The 13,927-nt window shown below is 45.2% G+C and overlaps 2 non-coding genes across 2 annotated transcripts; both read right to left on the bottom strand.

Annotated features, from left to right (window-relative positions):
* Window positions 1–11,061: 11,061 nt before the first annotated feature.
* trnan-guu (transfer RNA asparagine (anticodon GUU)) lies at window positions 11,062–11,135 on the bottom strand. Its single transcript has one exon. It is a non-coding gene; the product is annotated as a tRNA-Asn (tRNA).
* Window positions 11,136–13,028: 1,893 nt separating this feature from the next.
* Window positions 13,029–13,100, bottom strand: trnaa-cgc (transfer RNA alanine (anticodon CGC)). The gene has a single exon. It is a non-coding gene; the product is annotated as a tRNA-Ala (tRNA).
* Window positions 13,101–13,927: the final 827 nt, after the last annotated feature.

The following is a 13,927-nucleotide window of genomic DNA, read 5'->3' as shown; positions in this document are numbered from 1 at the left end:
CGCAAAGGGGATTTCTCTGAGGTGGTGAGGCCACTGATGCCTTAGGGATCAGCTGCAACAGCTGTTTGGTAACGCTAAGGCAACATACACAAAATGGAAAAGTGTAAACAGTTGACAGGACTCTGATGAAGTGTCTGGCCCCAAACATCGACTGTTTACACTTCTCTGTACGTGCTGCCTGACTTGCTCAGATCTGACAGCATTTTGTGTGGAGAAAAGAGTAAGCAGAACTCTAATTTTACTGTGTTATTTTATATTTCAGAATCAGAATCAGGCTTATGATTACCAGCATGTGTTGGTAAATCTGTTAACTTATCTGCAGCAGTTCAATGCAATACATAATACAGAAGAAAGAGAGAAATAGTAATTAAGAAATAGGTAAATCAAATATGTATATTGAATAGTTACAAAATGCGCAAAAACATAAATAATATATATTAAAATGAGACGTAGTGCTCACGGGTTCAATGTACATTTAGGAATCCGATGGCAGATGGGAAGAAACTGTTCTTGAATTGCTGAGTGTGTGCTTTAGGCTTCTGATGGTAACAGTGTGAAAGAAAAAAACAATAAACAGCAGGTCCTGAGTGCTGGGGGTCCTTAATAATGTAAGTTGCCTTTCGGAGACATCGTTCCTTGAAGAAGTACTGGGAAATTTGTAGGTTACTACGGAAGATGAAGCCGACTAAGTTTACAACCCCCCGGCGCTGCTCTCGGTCTTTTGCAGCAGACACCTCCCCCCACCCACCACCCCACCGCCACCCCCAACATACCAGACATTGATGCAACCTGTCAGAATTTCGAATATCCGCAGATTTTCTCGTTTTACTTTTATAAATCTGCTTATCACATGGTTTCTATTTACCAACAACTGGAGTATAGAGAAGGGAGCATGAAGGCATTGGAATACTTTACGGCATTTATTTCTCACGTTTCACGAGCTTCAAAATCCGATTCAGAGGGTATTTTACCGCGTTCTTTAGTTCTTCTCGGAATTTGCTCTGAGTCAGAGCATAAATACACGGGTTTGTGCAGGGACTGAGAATCTGCAGCATTACTGACGAGTATTGTATGATGTAAAGGGGATCCGTTGCAGAATATCCATAACTCACTGAAATCCGTTGATAGATAGAAAATACCACGTATGTTCCCCACAACAATATGAAACTACCAGTTATGCTGAAGAGCAAAACGATGGATTTACGTCGGCTCTCCATCTCCCGGTCCTTGTCATTCTCTCCATTCTTTTGTCCTCGGAGCCCCTTGCGGGCTCGATTGGCCACTAGAATCCGCCTGACAGTCTGAATATTGATAAACAAAATCAGAAAGAATGGGACACAAGGGATTAAAATACGGTGAAACATCTCAAATACCGCCCATGAGGGAGAGTTTTTGTAACTCAGTGTATAAACACAGCCTCAGGGAACACCGTCAATTATTTTTCGTGGCTCGTATACAAAGCCCCAGGGGATACCCTCCAAACAGGCCAGCACGCTCACTGTCCCGTGACAACAACTGCCGTTTTCTCGGTGCAATATTTTCTTTTCAACTGCTCACAGCAAATAGCCACAAATCGATCGACAGTGAAAGCGACAGTAAGCCAGACTGAGGTCACAGTACTCGCAATAATCAGCCATTCATGGAATCTGCAAAGAGGAGTGATTCGCAGAATTGATCGGCGGAAATAAATCCAAGCCATCCACCCCAGCAGTGGATCCGATATAACGACCATGAGATCTGCCGCTGCGAGTGACACATTTGGAGAGACCGCACTTTCCCCGGGACACGATCACAATCGCCACCAAATTCGCTGAAAAGGAGACAGTGAACAGCAAGTTAAGAAAATACTGATTAGAAGTCAGTGCAGCATTTGGAGGGGATCCTGTAATATTTCCAATTTGTTGTTGCAGTTAGCTGTTGGAGGATCGAGAGAGGGCGCAGAGCAGGCGGAGACAGGGAAGGAGTTTGCACAGGAAAATAAAGTCAATATAATCTGAATGCGGATTCCTTACTGGTGACCGAAATGTGAAGTGTCACCGGACAGCTAAAACAGGATAACTACCTCCTCAGAGTCAATTCTGGGTGGAACATTTTCTACCGGCGCCTTCCGAGTCTCGTCTTGATGAAATGAGTATATGTGGACGCTGATGGCAGGAGTTTTCCATTAGACAACCATCAGCTTCCAAGGCGATCCCCGTCAGCGACAGAAGAGCCGAAAGACGGAACAAAATAAAAGGATATGCCGGAAGCACTCATTCAGGAAAAACAGAATCTGTGGCTAAACAATTCAAGTATCTCTTCTCAGAATTATTCTCAAGACCCCTAACACGAGTGTTAACTAGTTTCTCTTTCCAAAAAAAAATCTACTTGGGGCTTCGTGCTCTCAGCTTTCCCAGAGTTTGTTTCCTATTCCAGCATTTGCCACCTCGCTGACTTTACTTCAGAACACTGACGGATTCCAACAGATACAGCGCAGTCGGACACAACCTCACAGACAGACATGACTCCTCCCATTGAATCCATCACAGGAAAGCAGGGGAGAGGATTTCACAGACCAGCAGCAAACCCGATGCCACAGACAGATGTCTGTAACGGTGTCAGTTGTAGACAATGTAGAATACATTTCACATTCTTGATAACTTTGAAGCATCACGTTACGTGTGTTATTTGGCTCAGCAAATATTTAATTGTGTTGCCCACCGACTGGCTTACATTGTTTCTGATGAAAGTCACAAACCGGAAAAAAAAAATCTACATTTGTTGGAAATCCAAGCAAAGCACACGCGATGCTGACGGAACTCAGAAGGTCAGCAACATCTAGTTAAAGCAGCAGAGTGCACGTTTCACCTATCAAAGTGTTAATTCCTGCCAAGACACCGACCTCCATTTTTCACTGCGCATTTTTTTTTCTCTTCAGTTCTGGTGAAGAATCTCAGCCTGAAGCGTCCACTGTACTCTTTTCTATATCTGCATCAGGCTACCACCAACACAAGTCCCAATAGAATTCGACTAGCTACAGACACAACCGATGACGCAAAGGCCACAGCTCTACACACCGTCCTTACACACCTGCAGAAGTGGGATGCTCTTGTGGTAATCATATAGTAAGCATACCATATAAGTATATGGTAATCTTGCCTGAAAAATCTATACGGATTCTTGCCTGACAAATCTGTTAAATTCTTTGAGGAAATAACTGGCAGGACAAACAACAGAGAGTCAGTGGTTGCTGATATTACGGGAGAGATACCAGCCTGATAGAACATTGGCGAGCTGGCTGAACGTAAAGAGTGGTAGCAGAGGGGGTGTTTTCATGTTGGCTGTCTGTGACTAGTAGTGTGGCTATTCCTACTACCTTTTCTGAACAAGGGGACACATTCTCCTCCCTGCAATCCTCCTGTAACATTCCGGTGGACAACAAGGACATACATACGGATCTTAGCCAGAAGCTCAGCAATAACATCCTTCGCCTCGTGGAGCAGCCTGGGGAATATGCAGTCAGGCCCCAGGGACTATTCCGTCCTAATATTGATAGGAACGGGCACAGGTGTACTCTGTTCTTCCTGTCTATTCCCATTCCCTTTCCTGACAGTTACCCAGCTATCACTTCTCCTGGCTTCTTGGGGTGACTATCTCCCTGAAACACCTGTCTATTTCTGCCTCTGCATCACGAATGTTCCGAAGTTCATCCTGCTTCAGCTCTAGTTCACTATCTCGGTTTGTCAGTATCTGCAGCTGGATGTACCTTTTACAGGTGTAGTCATCAGTGACAGTTGTGCTCGCCCTGACATCCCACGTACTACAAACTGAGCACTCGACTGCCCTAAATGTTGCCTCCATTACCTGCTTCTAAGTTAATTAGATTAACTTAAGAAGCTTACCCAGCCTTTCCTCACTGGGAACAAACTTCTCCTCAGCCACTGCTCGCCGAAGCTTCTCGAGCCGAAGCCTTCCTAACCCGTCTGCCACTATTTCATCATCAACTCCTACGACGCCCACTCCGTTAATCTGCTCACTTTTTAAACTCTCACACTGTTCTCACACGCCGACCTGCACGCACTTGCGCAGTCGTGCCCCGTTCAAACTGCTTTGTACACATTTTTCTTCAGTAAACCCTGAGCCTCCACAGTTCATGGTGTGTCCTATTCTTATTTAACTCCCTGTGACATATTGTCTCACAGTTAACTATTTCCGGGCCATTACAATATCCTTAATTACCTCACATAGCATCAGGCTCTGCGATTAATCCGCTTTTATCACTGTTCAGACACTTAGCATCTGCTTCTAAATCTTAATATGCTATGCAATTTCATTGCACAAATTGAAATCTTTAATTGTAATGCCTTTCTTCTCGATGAGTACATTTGAGACCCTACACAGCTCATCTGGCCCCATACATGGATTGTTACTTGGAGAAGTACTATTTTCGTGATAGGCCCCACTCATTCCCTGATTACCCTGTTATTTGTCACGCATATGAAATACATAATAATAATAATAATAATAATAATAATAATAATAATAATAATAATAATAATAATAATAATAATAATAATAATAATAATAATAATAATAATAATAATAATAATAATAATAATAATAATAATAATAATAATTGTGAGACTCATTGGGGAGACCCGCCACAGACTGGGGGAGCGTTTCGCCGAACACCGGCTCTCCGTCCTCCAGCAGTGGCAGAATCTCCCTGTGACCACACAGTTCAATTCCACAGACCACTCCCACTCCGACATGTCTATCCATGGCGTCCTCTACCGTCAAGATGAGGTCACACGCAGGTCGAATGAAGCAATACCTTGTCTTCCATCTAGGTAGCCTCCTTCCTGCCGGCATGAACATCCAACTCACTGAACTCTGTTGATACCCCTGCCTCCCACCCATACCCACATCCCTATCTATTATTTCAGTGGTTTTCTTTCTCTCTCTTTTTCCCCCCTCATTATAGTGTCTCCCCCCAGCCCTATCTTCCTTTCTCTTCTATTTCCCATAATTCTCCACCTTCCCCCAGCCCATTTCCCTCCAGCCTATCATTTCCCAGCTCTCTACTTTATCCCTCCCCCCACAATTTTATCCCCCCTCGACCATCCCATGTTACCTCACTCCTGATAAATGGTTTCGGACCGAAACGTCGTTATTACCTCCTCCCATAGATGCTGTCTGGCCTGCTGAGTTCTGCCAGCATTTTGTGTTTTTTTTATTCTTTACAATAGAACGTCTTTCATAAAGATGTTACTCACTGCCCCACCGCTGTGTGTCTGTCATATCTCACAACATCATAAACCGAAGTCTTAAACAATACACGTGATTGCAACATGTTTCTTGTACTCAAATAACACCCAAGAGAGCACCAAAACAGATTATTTAAATTCCTATCCTTTGACTAACTGTCTTCTCGTATTCCAATGAAGAATAGTGAGTTGATTGGAAAATATCAATAGCACCCTGTATGCAATTGCCCTCCGTCACCAGCCCATTCCCTTTATTGTTATCCCCAATCCCTCTCCACTGCAGCCACTTCTCAATCATTCTCCAGCAACAGTCCATTCCCTTGACTATCATCTTCCAATCACCTTCAACCACCAGAACATTTTCCAATCACTATCCACCACCGGCCTATTCCCAATCAACCTCCACTAACAGATCATTCCCCAACCACTCTCCACCAGCAGCCAATCCCTCTACTTTCACTCCCCAATCACTCTCAAGCAGCAGCCCACACCCTCTACCATCAACTCTTAAATCATCTCTCCAAAGTACTTCATCCACCATTTCAGCAGTAGTCCCCACTATCCCAAATACCTTCATGCTTTATACATCGCCATGCTGAATCGATCAGATTTCTTTCCCACCTACACTGTTCCATTAGCCACATCCCATAATACCGCAAGATAATCTATTTTAGTTATCAACACGTCATTAGATGCCTCATCTCCCACATTTCCCGCTTTCACATCTCTCTATGTTCCTCCTCCAAACGAATCCTTGTAACGTGTCTGCTTTAACCCAACATGCACGAGATGCAGAAAAATCAAATTCAGCAGGATACATGGTATTCGCGATTTTCACCATCTGATCTTCTTGAGCCTTTTGTAAAGCCGGGCAATCTCTGAGCACGCGCACAATTGCATCATCTTGCGTCAGCACCAACATCACAATCCCCATATTCATGTTTCCATACGTATTTTGCAGTGTGCAATTTCTCTCTCCAAGAAGAAAGAAAATGCCTCACCCTTGCCTTTTAACACAAAGCAACGGTGGAGAGTAACGTATAACGAATGCAGCGTAAATTAAGTTTTGACGGCAGCAATTAATCGGAAAAGCACAACAGGACTGCTAAACAGTGTCCCTTCTTTCCAAGTCTACAATCACTTAGCCAAAACTAACTTACCTCGTCTCAAGATGTCCTACTCTCCTCCATGCGCGTACACACACTGAGGTACAATTGAAATAACATATTTAATCTTCGTTTCTCCCACCATTGTACTGACAATGTTAGTTCCATCTTGAGTCTTCATTTTCACCAATTGCTTCTGTTATTTTAAATCAGAACATGTAACATACACCTGCTCATTGCTCAGATACGTTGCTGACGTTACCAATATCTTTCTGAATACCCTTAGTTAATGTAACCCGATGAAGTTGTTTATCACAATAATATAGGAAAGTCGTCATTACCATGAAATCGGTAATATCTTCTACCCAGTCATTCTTCCCTTACCGGGCATCGCTCCTCATCCAACCCTATTCCTCCCGACTCCTTTTCCATTTATTTTTTGCGAAAACTATTCTATACTGTCACTTAAATTTCCATCTATCTCATCCGAATTTCCCATCATTGGCACACCTCAGTGACATTTTGGATGTTGCAAACCGCCAGCTAGCCCACGTCACTGTCGCCCCAACACTCTGCAGGTGTCTGCCCTGTCCCCCGCCCTCCCTCCTCCACCCCATTATGCGTCCAAACCACAACTGTGACCGGTCGTCTGTTAGGACCCAGATCCGATGGCCGGGCCGAGGTTTCCCTTGAATCCCTCAACTCCACCAAATCAATTTTTCCGTTTCGGGCCAGGGGCCTTTCCATTCCGGGCTGCTTTAAAGCCGCTGCTGCAGCTGGGTGAGGGAATGGGACAGCACGTGTCTTCAGGTGTACACTGTCAATCAGGCCTAAGGGCGGAGCCTCGCAACGCTATCGTTCGAGTGTCGTCACTGTGCGAAGCTCAGCCGGCCCTTCCCCTAATTCAATTTGTGAAGGTCTGACAGCAAGTTTTGGAGACTGCAGGAGGGACGGTGTGGCTTTAAACCCTGAACTAAACATACGTCAACTTGGATCATTCTCAGCAAACTGCTTCAGATGTCCCTTTCCCTGTCTTCTCCACACAGTCACGCAGACGCAGTGAGGGAGACGGCACGATTGCTGGGAACGTGCGGGAGTTGATATCGTAAAGCAACAGCCCGGTTTAATGCATTCGAAGTGCCGGAGTGTATTCCGAACGGTGCTTAGGTACAGTCTCGCTGAGGGATGGTCTGGGGAAATAGCTTGAACCCAACGTCTCTTTTTCTCGGGAAACTCTCACGTTCTGAGCTCACAACAGACGTTCCATAGTCTCAAAGAACAAGAGCTGATCACTTCAACACCGTTTCTTTTTTGGTCATTGTACATTTGAAGTAGGAAACGGTCTCCCGGATGTTTGGCGGGGATGCTAACCACGAAACTAACGAAGAATATAGAAGGATATGGAATCCGCCACGCCGATTTCAGGGTACTGGAGAGCTCAGAGTGTCACCCTGACGTCTGTTTGTTGAGTGTGGATCTGGCGCTTTTTATTCATCCCCTTCTCACTGTGTGACTGGAGGAGTCTCAGGATTCTTTATGATTCAGTCACTTACTGAGTTCAAGGACGGGCCAAAGGAAAGGATCCCATCAGCGTGTGTTTTAAAGGACAATTATAATTAGGATTTGGTTTCCCATTTGCTGATGCGAGAGGCAGGACCCCATCAGTAGTTCTTCGACTCGATCAGAGGTCTTTCTAACTCAGTCTGATTCCTGGAGGGAACTCACCGGGTGTTGTATAACTCCGAACTGTTGGAGGATGGCGACATTAATTTACCGAAATAGGACCTGCAGCAGAGCGAGGAGTGATCTGACAGAAAGCAGCTCCTGGACTGGTCGAGTCAAGAGAGACGGTTCACTGCTCGAATCTCTTGCAACATCACGGAGCGATGTTTCTGGATAAGCATATGACTATGTATGTGTGGAACCATATGGATAGAGGGACAAAGAAAACATTGCACAGGATGGAAAGACAAGGAACACACACAAAATGCTGAAGGAACTCAGCAAGTCAGGTAGCATCTATGGAATACAGTCAGCGATTTGGGCTGCGACCCTTCATCAGGACTGAGAGAAAAATAAACGATGAGGAATCAGAGCTAGAAGGTGAGGAAAGGGGAAGGAGAATTACAAGGTGATAGAGGAAGCCGGCGGGTGGGTGTACAGGTGGTGAAGTAGAGATCTGGAACGTTGATTGGTGAAGGAGGAGAGATTACCAGAAGTTCAACAAATCGATGTTCATGCAATCAGGATGGAGGTACCCAGACGAATATAGTGTGTTGCTCCTCCGACCTCATCGCGTTAGTAGACGAGTTCATGGGCTGCATGTCACAAATCGATTCAGAAGTGGAAATAAAATGCGTGGCCACTGGGAGATCTCGATTTTTCTGGTGGACTTAGTGCAGGTGCTTGGCGAAGCGGTCCCCCAATTAATGTCATGTCTTACTGATATACAAGAGGCAATACCGAGAGCACTGGTACAGTAGATGACCGCGAAAGACTCACAGGTAAAGTGTCGAGTCACCAATATGGGCTGCTTGGGACACAAAATGGTAGTGAGGGAGGATTTGTAGGTGCAGGTGTGACACTTGTTTCACTTGCAAGAGTAAGTGCTAGTCCAGAGATCAGTTGGGAGGGCCGAACGCACATGGGTTTCCCGTAGGACGCGATCCCTGCAGAAAACAGAAAGTAGAGAGGAGATGGGAAGATGTGTTTGGCGGTGGGATCCCGCTGGAGATGGCGGAAATTATAGAGAATTGCGTGCTGGAGGTGGAGGCTGAGGGAGGTAGGTGAGGACAAGACAAGCCCTCTCCTTTGTGGAGAGAGCCAGGATGGGATGGGGGCAGGCGTTCGTGAAATGGAAGAGATTCTGTTGAGGGCAGCTTTGATGAAGGAGAAAGGGAGGATATGATATCTGCTTTGCTGTTTTCTGAACGCCACACCCTGAGAGCAGATAGGGCGGAGACATGTGAGAAGGAGATGGCATTTTTATATGTAATGGGGAGAGAAGAGGATTAGTTCAGGTATTTGTGAGAGTATCCATGTTTAAAATAGATAACTGTAGAAAAGCTGTCTTCAGAGATAGAGACAGAGAGATCGAGAAAAGGGAGGGAGTTTTCCGTTACGGGCCAGATAATTTTTTTGTGCAGGGAGGAAGTTGGTGGCAATGCTGATGAAGTGGATGAGTTCTGCATGGGTGAAGAAAACAGTAGCAATGTTGTCGGTTATGTCGCGTAGGGAAAGTTAGGGAGCGATACCAATGTAGGCTGGAAGATAGACTGTTCCACATAGCCGACAAACAGACAGGCATAGCTGGGACTCAAGCCAGTGTCTCTGGCTACATTTTTGTGTTTTGTAGCAAACGGGAGGAGTCGAAAGACAAATTATTAAGTATTATTGCAGCTATATAGGACCCCGGTCAGAGCCCACTTGGAGTATTGTGCTCAATTTTGGTCACCTCACTGCAGAAAGAATATGGAAGAATGCGGAGGAGATTTACAAGGATGTTGCCTGTATTGGGGAGCATGTGTTATGAGGACAGGTTGAGTGAGTTCGGCATTTCCTCCTTGGAGCGACGGAGGATGAGAGATGAACTGGTAGAGGTGGATAAGATGTTGAGAGGAGTTGATTGTGTGGATAGTCAGAGGCTTTTTACCAGGGCTGAAAGGGTTTCCACAAGAAGGCACAGGTTTAGGATGCTGGGGACCAGGTACAGATGAGCTATCAGGGGTATATTTTTTACTCAGGGTGTGCTGATTGCGTGGAATGGGCTGCCGGCAAACGTGGTGGGGGCGGATACGATAGGGTATTTTAAGAGAATTTTGGCCGGTGCATGGATCTTAGAAAAATAGAGGGCTATGGGGAAGTCTAGTGATTTATAGGGTAGAGACATGATCGGCACCAACTTGTTGCCTGGAGGGACTGTATTGTGCTGTAGGTTTCTATGTTTCTATACATAGAGGTAACTTCGGCCAGACGGAAGTGCATGGTTGTGTCTGGTATCGAGATGGAAGCAGAGAGCTTTGAAGCCTTCCTGCTGGGGTGTGGACGTCTCTCAGGACTGGACATCCATAGTGAAAATAATATGACCGGGACCCTATGTGGAATGAAGCCGATTAGACACCAACTCAAAGATCGAACACTCAACATTAAATTAAAGCAAAACCACTACATTAGACCTGGTAATTCCGTTCGTTCAAAGGATGTAGCTCGGGGAAACTTACACTTAATGGTCAAAGAGAAATGGATCTTTCATAATCCTGACAAAAAGATATCACGTGCCCCGGTATTCTATATTTTCAGTTCTCTATCAACCTGAATGTATCGGACAGCACGTACTTCAGCTCATGGATACCTGTTATGTCTACTGAATGGCGCCCGAGTAGAATAAGATGGACACTTGATCTCGCAATCAACCGCGTTATGAAGCTGCACCTAATTATTTAGCCACACTGTACTTTCTCTCTTACTATTACACTTTATTCTGCATTCCGTTATTGTTTTACATTGTTCTCTCTCAACACACTGTGCAATGATTTGATTTCTAGAAACAGTCTGAAAGAGAAGCTTTTCACTTTATCTCGGTACGTGACGAAAACAATTTTAATTCCCACTGAACGTGATGGGGCAGTAACAGGGAACGCCGGTGGCCGGGCAGCGCAGCGTTTCCCAGCGGGCAATCTAACGCACAGCAAAAGTTGCAGGATCACCAGCGTCCCTGGGTGGGCTCGAACCACCAACCTTTCAGTTAACAGCCGAACGCGCTCACCGATTGCGCCACAGAGACACGCTGGAACGACGACCGTAAATGGTCTATTCCGGCGTTGGAAGATGCTGATTATTAATCAATGCTCTGGACCGGCTTTACACAATCTGCATGCATGCTTTGCGTCAGAGGGTAGCGGATAACATAAATCAGAAAACGTTGGAACCACATACTAGTCAGAATTAAAAGGGGAAGTAACATCAGATTCCCAGTGCATCGCCAAAAGAATTCAACCACGAGTACACTCTCATCAAATAAGAATATTTTACATTGGATGTAATCATTGTGTCCCGGGATGGATGACGACAGCATCGATCCCGGGGTCAGAGAAACAGTACTGTTCCTGAATTAATAGCTGAAATTTCCAGAAATACTCCGCAGGTCAGGCAGCGTCTGTGGAGGGAGAATCAGAGATCACGTTTCAGGTCGATGACCTTTCAGAGCTCCGAGCTCGCAAATAGACAGAAGGAGTCTCACGGAGTCTCTGCGGGGTGGCCTGAGCTGGGTGAAGGCACCGATTCCACTCGCCCTCTTCTTTCTGACTCTTTGACCTGTAAACCTTAAAACGAGCGCAGCACAGCCTTTGTTTAACATTTAAAATGGGGCAGAGGCGGATAAAGCAAATATTTCTGGAAACAATGTTTTCTGTGATCGCGTTTTACACCGAATGACTCCATTGCAGAGCCCTGAGGGGAGAATTCACGAAGCTGAACACAAAGTCCCTTCCTTTCGGTTGACTCTCACTTCCCGGGTTCACTGCAGATCGACTGTTCCACATCCCCAACAAACCGATCACTTTAACCCCAAACTTGGGCTTAACCTCTTAAACCGTTTTCAATTTACTTGGAAATTCGAGTTACAAATACTTTAAATATGGAAACAGCAAAGCTATTTTCCTGTCGGGAAAATTAACCTCGTCTTCCACGTGAAAGAAGGGGATACTAAACACTATATTAACGAGAAACCAATGCGAAACTGCCATCTGACTTTGGGGATATCCGAGCACAGGGTAGCTCAAAGTGTCACGACGACGATTGTTCGTTGACTGTGCCACCGGTGCTTGTCAGATATAAACCTCCTCCTGTGCAGCGGGAGAGGCCTCCGAATCGCTGCTGATTCAGCTGTTCCTTGTGCAAAATTCCCATTCCGGCCTGATGGGGTGATGGGGTGAGGGACATTTAGCAACGGGATTTAACTGATGCGGGCAAATATTTTCCAGTTTTCCACTTTGCCCACACTGGAAAGTCCGGCTGTATTTCTACTCCCTAAATATAGGCAGGCACTGACGTCCGCAATATCAGTACTGAGGACTATAAATATATGGAGAAGAGAGGTGCATGGACGTTTGCAGGACTGCTTTGAATCTGTAGACAGGACAAGGATTCATCTTTCAGTCTCAATCATCTGCCACAGGTGTCAATGACTTCAGGAAAACATCTGTGGATGAGTGTGTGCCTACAAAAGTATAGTGCACATACCGGAATCAAAAGCCTCGGATAAAGAGAAATGCCCATCTTCGACCATTGCACACATGTAATGAGAACTCTTTCTTCATTTCCGATGAATTTCTTCATTTCCAATGGATTCCCCTGTGTCTACGTATAATGTAAAAGCTCGCGGTTTTAAATCGCACTGATAAGTGATGAATACAGCAGAAGATGATATCGAGCTATCGACCTCGGGGTTATGAGCCCATCACGATTACTCTGCACCACCATGCTACTCAGAGTTATTTGAATTGCAATACCACTAATGTGCGATGCTTTTTTTTTAATTTCCCCACCGATATTGCGAGGGTCCGTGCAAGGGCCCATTCTTAACTCTTCCATATGTTTCAGGCTTATCTCGTACTTCAATGACGGAAAAGAAGACTGAAAGCAGAGTAATTTCTTCGGCCCATTTATCAAAATGTAGTGGAGATGCCGGGGATTGAACCCGGGACTTCATACATGCGAAGCATGCGCTCTCCCACTGAGCTACATCCCCGATGTCAAATTTATGATGAAATCTTCCATCTGATCCTATAAGTTCATAAAGTATAGGATTAGAATTAGAATATGTGGCCCATCGAGTCTGCACCGCGATTTGATAATGTCTGATCCATTTTTCCCCTCCTCAACCCCAGTCCCCAGCCTTCCCCCATAACCTTTAATCCCGTGCCCAACCAAGAATATATCAAGCTCTGCGTTAAATACCCCCAACGAACTGCCCTTCGCAGATTCCCGTGGCAATCCATTCCACAAATTCAGCTCACTCCGGCTAAATACATCCGCATCTCTGTTTTAAATAGACAACTTCTATCTTGAGATTATGATCTCTTATCCTTGACTCCCATAACTTTTTCCATATTTACTCTATCCAGGCCTTTCAACTTTCAAAAAGTTTCAATGAGATTCCTCCTCATCCTTCTAAATTACAGAAAGTACAGACTCGGGGCTATCAAAAGCTCCTCATTTGATAACCCTTTCATTTCGGATCATCCTTGTGAACCTCCTGTCCATCTTCTCCAATGACAGCACACCTTTTCTAAGATGAGGAGCTCAAGACAGTTCACAATACTTTCTCTTAAGGAAACCATAATTACTTCGGCCAGTCTTGTCCTTTGTCACGAAATACTCCGTAACCTCATCCTTGGTAGCGAATCTGGGCAGCAAATCACAAAGGCTGGACGCTGAAAGATAGAAAACAGAAGTCGGAGTGGGAGATTCGGCATTTCAAGTCCGCTCCGCCATTCATTGCAGAGGACAGGATTCGAACTTGAACGGAGACAAGCCAGTGGTTTTCCTGTCCATCACCTTAACCACTCGGCCACG

Source organism: Hypanus sabinus, chromosome 31 (genome assembly GCF_030144855.1).
Source record: "Hypanus sabinus isolate sHypSab1 chromosome 31, sHypSab1.hap1, whole genome shotgun sequence".
Lineage (NCBI taxonomy): Eukaryota > Metazoa > Chordata > Chondrichthyes > Myliobatiformes > Dasyatidae > Hypanus > Hypanus sabinus.
The sequence above is the reverse complement of the archived record's forward strand: the minus strand, read 5'-3'. Positions and strand labels throughout refer to the sequence as shown.